The sequence below is a fragment of the Coffea arabica genome, chromosome 10c, assembly GCF_036785885.1.
Source record: "Coffea arabica cultivar ET-39 chromosome 10c, Coffea Arabica ET-39 HiFi, whole genome shotgun sequence".
Classification (NCBI taxonomy): Eukaryota; Viridiplantae; Streptophyta; class Magnoliopsida; order Gentianales; family Rubiaceae; genus Coffea; species Coffea arabica.
Window position 1 is genome coordinate 29,399,675 of NC_092329.1, and position 7,991 is coordinate 29,407,665.

The 7,991-nt window shown below is 39.0% G+C and overlaps 1 long non-coding RNA gene across 1 annotated transcript; it reads left to right on the forward strand.

Annotated features, from left to right (window-relative positions):
* The first annotated feature begins 727 nt into the window (after window positions 1-727).
* Window positions 728-4,525, forward strand: LOC140015560 (uncharacterized). Its single transcript, XR_011822203.1, has 3 exons — window positions 728-1,079; window positions 3,242-3,322; window positions 4,500-4,525. It is a non-coding gene; the product is annotated as an uncharacterized lncRNA (long non-coding RNA).
* The last annotated feature ends 3,466 nt before the right edge of the window (window positions 4,526-7,991 follow it).

Consider the following 7,991-nt stretch of genomic DNA (forward strand, 5'->3'; position numbering starts at 1 on the left):
GGACGAAAGTGTATGGGATGTGGGAGTACCAATCATAAAGTTCATGACTGTCCAAGGAGGTATCCACGAGAAACTACTGCTCAACAAGGAAATGGAACTGTTCCTCGACAAGTCAATGGAAGGAGAAACCGACCAATGGCATCTGAAAGAACGCATGACATGAACACACCACACGGTTCAGAGTTGTCTGAGATTACAGAAGGTATGAATTTCGAGGACGAAATTCTTTTAAGGAGGGGAGGTTGTGAGGACTCACAAAATTTACTTATTTAATCTCCTATTTCTAGCTTATTTAATTATTTATTTGGTCTTTTACTCCGAATATTATTTTCTAAGCTCTTGAGACCTAATTACATGGAAATATAGTTTCATTATATTTTTAAAATGACTTGTTTCAAAAATTAATTTTCGGAAGCTCGTTTTGTAAAAATAGTGAACACGTCTTTGGAAATCTTGATCGATTGAGAGTACAATAGGTTTGAAATATTGGAGACATGTACAATGGACCTAAATTAGGCATTTTAATGTTTAAATACTCAAGTGATAGTTATTAGTACTATCGTTATAAGAATTTCTCGGAAGTTTCGCGTTATTGCGCTTAAATTGGAGATACGCGTTTTCACACGCGCAATTTAAATTGAGGAACTTTAGACCCTTATTTTGGGACAATTAAGAGTGAATAATATTTATATGAATATAAATGCATTAGAAGTTTAGTACACTAGTGAAACAAACGCGAGAGGAATCGAGCACAAAACGCGCGCGTGCGCGCACTTTTTGCGGTTGACTTTTGTGCACCCAATCCTTAGTCATTAAGCTTCCTTTGGAAGCCTCATTTCAGACCACAATTTCTCTCTCTTGCTCCCTCATCTGGCCGAACAACAAAGCAAGAAAAACAGCTCAAGAGTTCTTCCAATTCCTCCATCAAATCTTCACCAAACCTCTTCCAATTCACTCCAAATTCGAACTACACTTAGCTTAACACTTGAGGAGTATTTTGAGCTGCAAAAGGGAGCTGAAAAGCCACGGTTTTCTGGAGCAAAGAGTGACCAAAATTTCTGATCTAATCATCCAAGAAGGTAGCAAATCATCCAACCCATAGATCTTAGTTTTTGTAAGATTTATTGCACATATAAGGTTATATAATCATGTGGGTAGCCTTGTTTATGGTATAAAATGTGAAAGTGGGCTCTATGAACTCCCACTCTTGGGTTGTTGCTGATTTGATGTTGGATGATGAAATTAATGGTGGTTTAGTGCTTATATTAGTAGATTAATGTTGTATTGTTGGTAGAAAATCAAAGGAGGTGCTTGGAGCAAAAGTGACCGTTTTACCCCTGCCTTGTCCGACCATTTTCGTGCCAGATTTTGAGATTCTAATGAATTGATTATGTTGTTTATCTATTATTGTAAGTGTGTACAAAATTTCATTGAAAAATAACATGATTTGGTTGGTCAAATGAGTTGATTTCCAAAGTTAGCAAAACTGGAAAATGAATCCCGTATTGCCCAGGCAGTCATTTTGTAACGGCCATAACTCTTTGTTCCGATGTCGAAATCAAGTGCCGTTTGCGGCATTGGAAACTAGACATTCCTAGCTTTCTATCGGTACCAATTTCACATTCTGGTTCCACTTGAGTGAGCCACACCATTCGATTGAATATCACTGTCCTGTTTCGTTGCTCTCCAGGAGACAGGACAGAAATTGCTACTTGATGCTCAAAAACGAGCTATTTGTGAATGGAATTTGAAAATGGTTTCTTCTGAGAAAATTCAGCTTTAGAAGAGAGCTTTCCAACGCCATCAACCACGCCCAATTCCAAGTTGAATGGAGTGAGTTGTGGCCAAAGTTTGAAACTGCTACAGTGATAGAATTTTCCACTTGGACAGATTTGTAACTAACAATGATTTGGGACTTGTTGTTTTGGAAACTTTGATGTCCGACATCTACCAAACTTTAGATTAGATGTTCCTTGGACTTTGTTTCACAAATAAACCAGATTTGGGTTGGTTGCTTTGGACAAAATGTTTAAAAAGGAAAGAAGAGCTAGAAGACAGTTTTACCTTGGGAAATTTCCTGAACTTTGATGGTTTAGTTAACTACCTTCCCGTGTGAATTTTCAAATGAAATTTGATAGAAGAGTAATCCTCATATGGAGGTTTAATTGTACAAAATTTGGTAATATTCTAAGACCATTTTGATATGCAAATGATGTCACAAAATTCGCTCATCGAATCTGGAAAACTTTTCGTTTTCTCTTAGCCAAATGGTCAAATCTGATTTGGAGAGTTTTATTTCTAGAATTTGGATGTCAATGGTCTTTAAATTGCTCAGTGGATGTTTATGAACTCTTGGTTTCAATAATGGAGAGATTTGGAACTGATTTCATGGTACAAAAAGTTTGTAAACGAAAGAAAAGTGAGAAGGTAGTTTAGCCTTGAAACTCTTCATAAACTTTGGTTGTTTTAATGACTACCTTACCGTGAGAGTTTTTGTACGAAACTTAGTAGAAATGTTGTTCACACATGGAAGATTTAGTGTACCAAGTTTGATGTATTTCTAATGCCAACTTGATGACCAAATGATATTTCGAATCTAGTTTTAAACCTGGAAAATAGCCCAACAGTCTTAACTTTTTCAGCAACTTGGAGGTACTATATCTTGGTGCTCGAAACTCCATTTCTCGTTCCGCTTGTTTTGTTATACTCTTGGATTGCAACACTAATTGATTTCCAAATTTCAAAGGTTAGTTCAAAACAAGTGAATTTTGCCGAATTTCTAAAGTTGGCCAAAAACCAACTTAAATCTGTCTTGGTAATTCAAGTTACCAACTTTGAGCCAAAATTTGAGTGCCTTTCACTTACATTCGTGGAAAAGTGTCTTCTAAGAACTTTTAGTACTTTGAAAGAGGATTCCAACAGTACCAAGTTTTCCAATTTTGGACTTGTGGAGAGTGAAATATGATTTTTCAAATATTGCTTGTTAAATCTGGAATTTTCTAACTTAAAGGAAACTAAGGGTTTCAAACCCTCCATTTTCCTTCAATATCATTTGATCGTTTTACATTTGATTTCAAAGATGGAAATCAGATTTGTCTTGTATTTTAAAACCCACTTTTGAACCTCGAGTTACACGAACTCTTAGACTCGTCTCTGCGTTAATTTCTTAGATTGTACTAGTGTACAATTTTCCTCGATAATTAGAATGATTTTGAGTGGTAGTTGATTATTGTTTGCTCAGGCACTCGAGGGAATCTCCCAGAGGAACTCGGAGCGGACACCTAAGACGCTTGTTTAAGAACTACTCGCTTGTTTTGACTAGGTGAGTGTTCCATATAGGAATACGTAATTGGAATAAGTCTATGACATGCTTAACCCATGGTCATTAAGTATTTACCACACTCATGCACATTTGAATAATGTATACTTGAATTACTCGACATGAAACACCTGAAGTAGGTATATTTGAACTATTCGATATGAAATGCTTAAAGAGCATACTTATGTGATTACTTGAAATACTAGATATGAAATGTTTGGAGAGCATATTTTCATGATGTGTTTAAATGATTAATTATGCTATGACAGCATAAGTCGGTTGGAGTAAATCTCCTCGACTCTTACGTGGTGAAAGTGAAAAACGGCCAATGGCGGCCTATTGAAATGACATATGTCTACCAATTAACCGTAATTACTACCGTTAACCGTTTACCGTTTACCGTTAACCGTGTTTACTTACCGTTTTCTAATCTATTTGGTTACTTGCTTACTTGGTTATCTGCTTACGTGATCACCAACTTACTTGGTTACTTGACCACCTGATTACTTCATTATCATGAATCACATGTTATATGAAGCTGTCCATCATTATTAGGCGAGTGTGTACTTTACCTCACTCGACCTACTCAAATGATGAATTTTACCTTTTGTCGAATTACTTGGTTACCTGTGCATGTTGTAAGCTCTAAGCTGAACTTGGGCCCTGCCCTTGGTTACTGACCTACTCGAGCCAGGACTGGGCTCGGTCGGGTAGGTTGGAACCCTGGGCCACCGTTTCGGTATACTCGAGTATTACCACTGGAGGGATAAGGCGATGGCCAGACCGTACCGTGGGGATCAGAAGTCATAAGGTGCAGATGACCGACAGAATTCCACTGGAACACCGTATCCTACCGTATATGTTTACCTTGTATCATGATAATTGTTTCATGCTAAAATGTCAACATGAAATCCTGAACTATGCCTGTGATACGCTCCATACCTGTTACCTGACCAATGTACTTATATCATGATACCTGTCTCATGATAAATGTCTCATACCATGATAAATGTCTCAAATTACTCGTACAATGATTATCACCTCATGATAACACGCCATTGTGTAACATTGAACCATGCATATGATATGCCCAACTTACTTGATTTATTTGAACTGTTAGAGTGTCTTGGAACCTCACTGGGCTGTGTAGCTCATCCCACGTTGTGGTTTTCTTTTACAGGGTTCGAGACCAAGGGTGCTCATGAGTAGTACTAGATTGTTTTCTTTTGAAAACTTTAAGTTATATTATAACGGATGGCTATTGTACCCTTTTCCGTTGGGTTGTATTTAAGCTTGGAAGCTGCATAATTGTAAGTGTGAGATATTTGGAGTACTTTAATTATGTATTGAAGTTACTTAAAGTATTTCGAGCTTTTGAATGATGGATTGTAGTGAGTCCTGGCGAGAGCTGGGCAGGCGTCCCGCGGATACCCTTTGGTTCGCCTTAGGGAGAAGTGGGGGCGTTACAGTCAACTACGATGAATGGTGATCAAGCAAGGAAAATGGCTCCTGAGAGCCCCTGTATCCTACCTTGTGTCTCGCTGTTTGATTTACGTGACTGCATGTTTTGGGGTACCACTGAGCTTTAGCTCACCCCACGTTTATTTGTTTTCCTTAACAGGCTCTGGAAACTGAAAGCTTTGGGACTTATCCATGTTTCGTTTTGGGATGTGTTTGAATACTATGACTACTTGGGTGGATTGAAATGTGTTTAATTTGGTTAATATTTTTTTTTTATTTTTGAATGCCACTTGAAGCTGGAAAATGTGTAAACCCTAATTCGAGCATTTGGCTTGTAAGTTTGTATTAGTGATGTATCTAATTATCTATCCGGTTTCGTACGACTTTATACCTTGGTATGTAGCACGTGAGATGTTTAAGAGCCGTCGTTTTACTATCTTAAAATGTTATTATCTCTGAAGTTCATGTGGTTTTAGTCGTCAGCCTATTTGGGAGTATTGTTTTGTAATAGATTAGGTTATTCTTCGAAAGGATTTGGGTTAGAATGCTTGCGTGAGTCCTGGCGAGAGTTGGGCAGACGGCCCGCCAACCCTTTGGTTCGCCTTAGGGGGAAGTGGGGTTGCCACAGTCATCCCTTTTGAGTCTTCAGAATAAATTACTTCATTTGGCAACCCCTGAAGATCGCAAACCCCACACTGGGGCAAATGTAGTTTTGAAAAAGAAAAGAAGAACCCTATACTGGGGCAAATTCAATATTCGAAAGAAAAGGAAATGAATAAAAGAAAACCTCAGTTGAAAAATAAACTGGGGCAAATTGTGAATATTTCAAAAGATGAATGGAATGACAGAAGAAAGGAAGGAAAATGAAAGGACAAAGAGTCTCAGTTGAAAATAGACTGGGGCAAGTTTTGGTTTAACCTTAAAATAGGGTTGGTGCAACAATGCGATTTCAGGTCGTTTAAACCACTTTCAGAAATCCGTCTTCAAACCTTGACCTTCTTCTTAACACCTCACCAGACCCCATTACAAAAGCCAAAAAGTCCTGGCTTCCATTCTTGGCATCACCTCTTTTAAGGAAATTTTTTAAGTCACATGGCAAATGATGTCAATACGCCTTCACTCATTTTGTAAGGGAAGGGGTTGTCGCACTGATGCCATTATTTCTTAAAACACATTTTTGAGTTGATAAAGGCTATTGGCAAGATTTGTTCATCAGGTGAAAATCCGAAAAGGGCACCTTTGAAAAGAAAAGGAAAAAGAGAAGAAGAAAAGAAAAGAAAGAAAAGAAAAGCAAAAAGAATGAAGAATGAAAAAACAAAATGAAGAAAAAAGACCAAAAAGTAGGAGTAGCCTTAGTGAAAACCTGAAAGGGCGTTAAGGTAGAGTTTCATGAGGAAAAGTGAGGTTGGAATTAGAAAGCTGGTGATTCGATTCATTTGGGATTCCTCCTCGCATTGTGGTTCTTCTGTTGCCGACATTGAACTCAGGGCGGATGATGTCTAAAGGGTCAAGCATGGCATTTTGTTTGAAGTCGGAATACTTTGATTTTTCAAGCATAAATTGTCGAATTTATAGATTCATTTCTTTAAAATTAATTTTGTTTCAATAAAAATAAATGATTGTTTTCATGTTACAGAAGTTTTCATCATTTGTTGTGTAAATAGAATATTCTTTCATCAGTTTCATGGTCTTATTTATCTCTTTGGGTTCATCAGATAGCACTTCCCCTGATTTATTGAAAATCCCTGGATACCAAGGGCCTTATTAGCATTGGAAGTCAATGGAATTTGATCAGATCACAAAGCAAAGTTGAGTTTTCGAAGTATCAAGGGGAAAACATCAAAGTACTCATGTTTACACATTTCATGAATGAGCAATTGATCGGATGGTGGTGGCATTATTTGTTTATTTCTTTTGCAGGTCTATGCTCGTTTCAAATAACGAAACTAGGGCAAGTTTTGAACTGTGAGATGTCGTCCAAGAATTGAATATTCATGGTTCGAACTGAGAAAGGGGGCTGAATCAAAGTTTTGAGGAAAAGTAATAATACCATAAAGCAGATTGAAAAATCGGTGACACAATAATTGAATTTGGGGCTAATCATTTTTTTGAAAAGATTCTCCCGAATATCAAAAAATTCAAAATTCAAGAAAAAATCAAATTAAAAATCAAATCAAGTTTAAATTTTTGTTTCTAGGAAGATTAAATTTAATTACTTTTTTGGCGAAATTTCAACGTCCACCGTGCACCCTTTTATCCCCACCTTGACAATCACATTTAATTTTTGATTAAGTGAACGCTGGGACCGGGTTCTATCCCGCCAACCTCGTCAGGACCGGGTTTTATCCCATTGACCGCTTATATCACGTTGGGATCGGATTTCATCCCGCCAACCTCGGCAGGATCGGGTTTTATCCCGTTGACCGTTCATATCACATTGGGACCGGGTTTCATCCCGCCAACCTCGGCAGGACCGGGTTTTATCCCGCTGACCGCTTATACCTCATCAGGACCGAGTTTTATCCCGCTGACCAATGAACGTTGGGACCGGGTTCTATCCCGCCAACCTCGTCAAGACCGGATTTTATCCCGCTGACCGCTTATATCACGTTGGGATCGGGTTTCATCCTGCCAACCTCGGCAGGACTGGGTTTTATCCCGCTGACCGTTAATATCACATTGGGACCGGGTTTCATCCCGCCAACCTCGGCAAGACTGGGTTTTATCCCGCTGACCGCTTATACCTCGTCAGGATCAGGTTTTATCCCGCTGACCGCTTATATCACGTTGGGATCGGGTTTCATCCCGCCAACCTCGTCAGGACCGGGTTTTATCCCGCTGACCAATGAATGTTGGGACCGGGATTCATCCCGCCAACCTCGGCAGGACCGGATTTTATCCCGCTGACCGCTTATACCTCGCCAGGACCGGGTTTTATCCCGCTGACCAATGAATGTTGGGACCGGGTTTCATCCCGCCAACCTCGGCAGGACCGGATTTTATCCCGTTGACCAATGAATGTTGGGACCGGGTTTCATCCCGCCAACCTCGGCAGGACCGGATTTTATCCCGCTGACCAATGAATGTTGGGACCGGGTTTCATCCCGCCAACCTCGGCATGATCGGGTTAATCCCACTAACCAAATCATCATACTGGGGCAAATTATTTTTAGAAAGTTTCTCAAAAATCAAAAATAGAAAAAAAAATCAA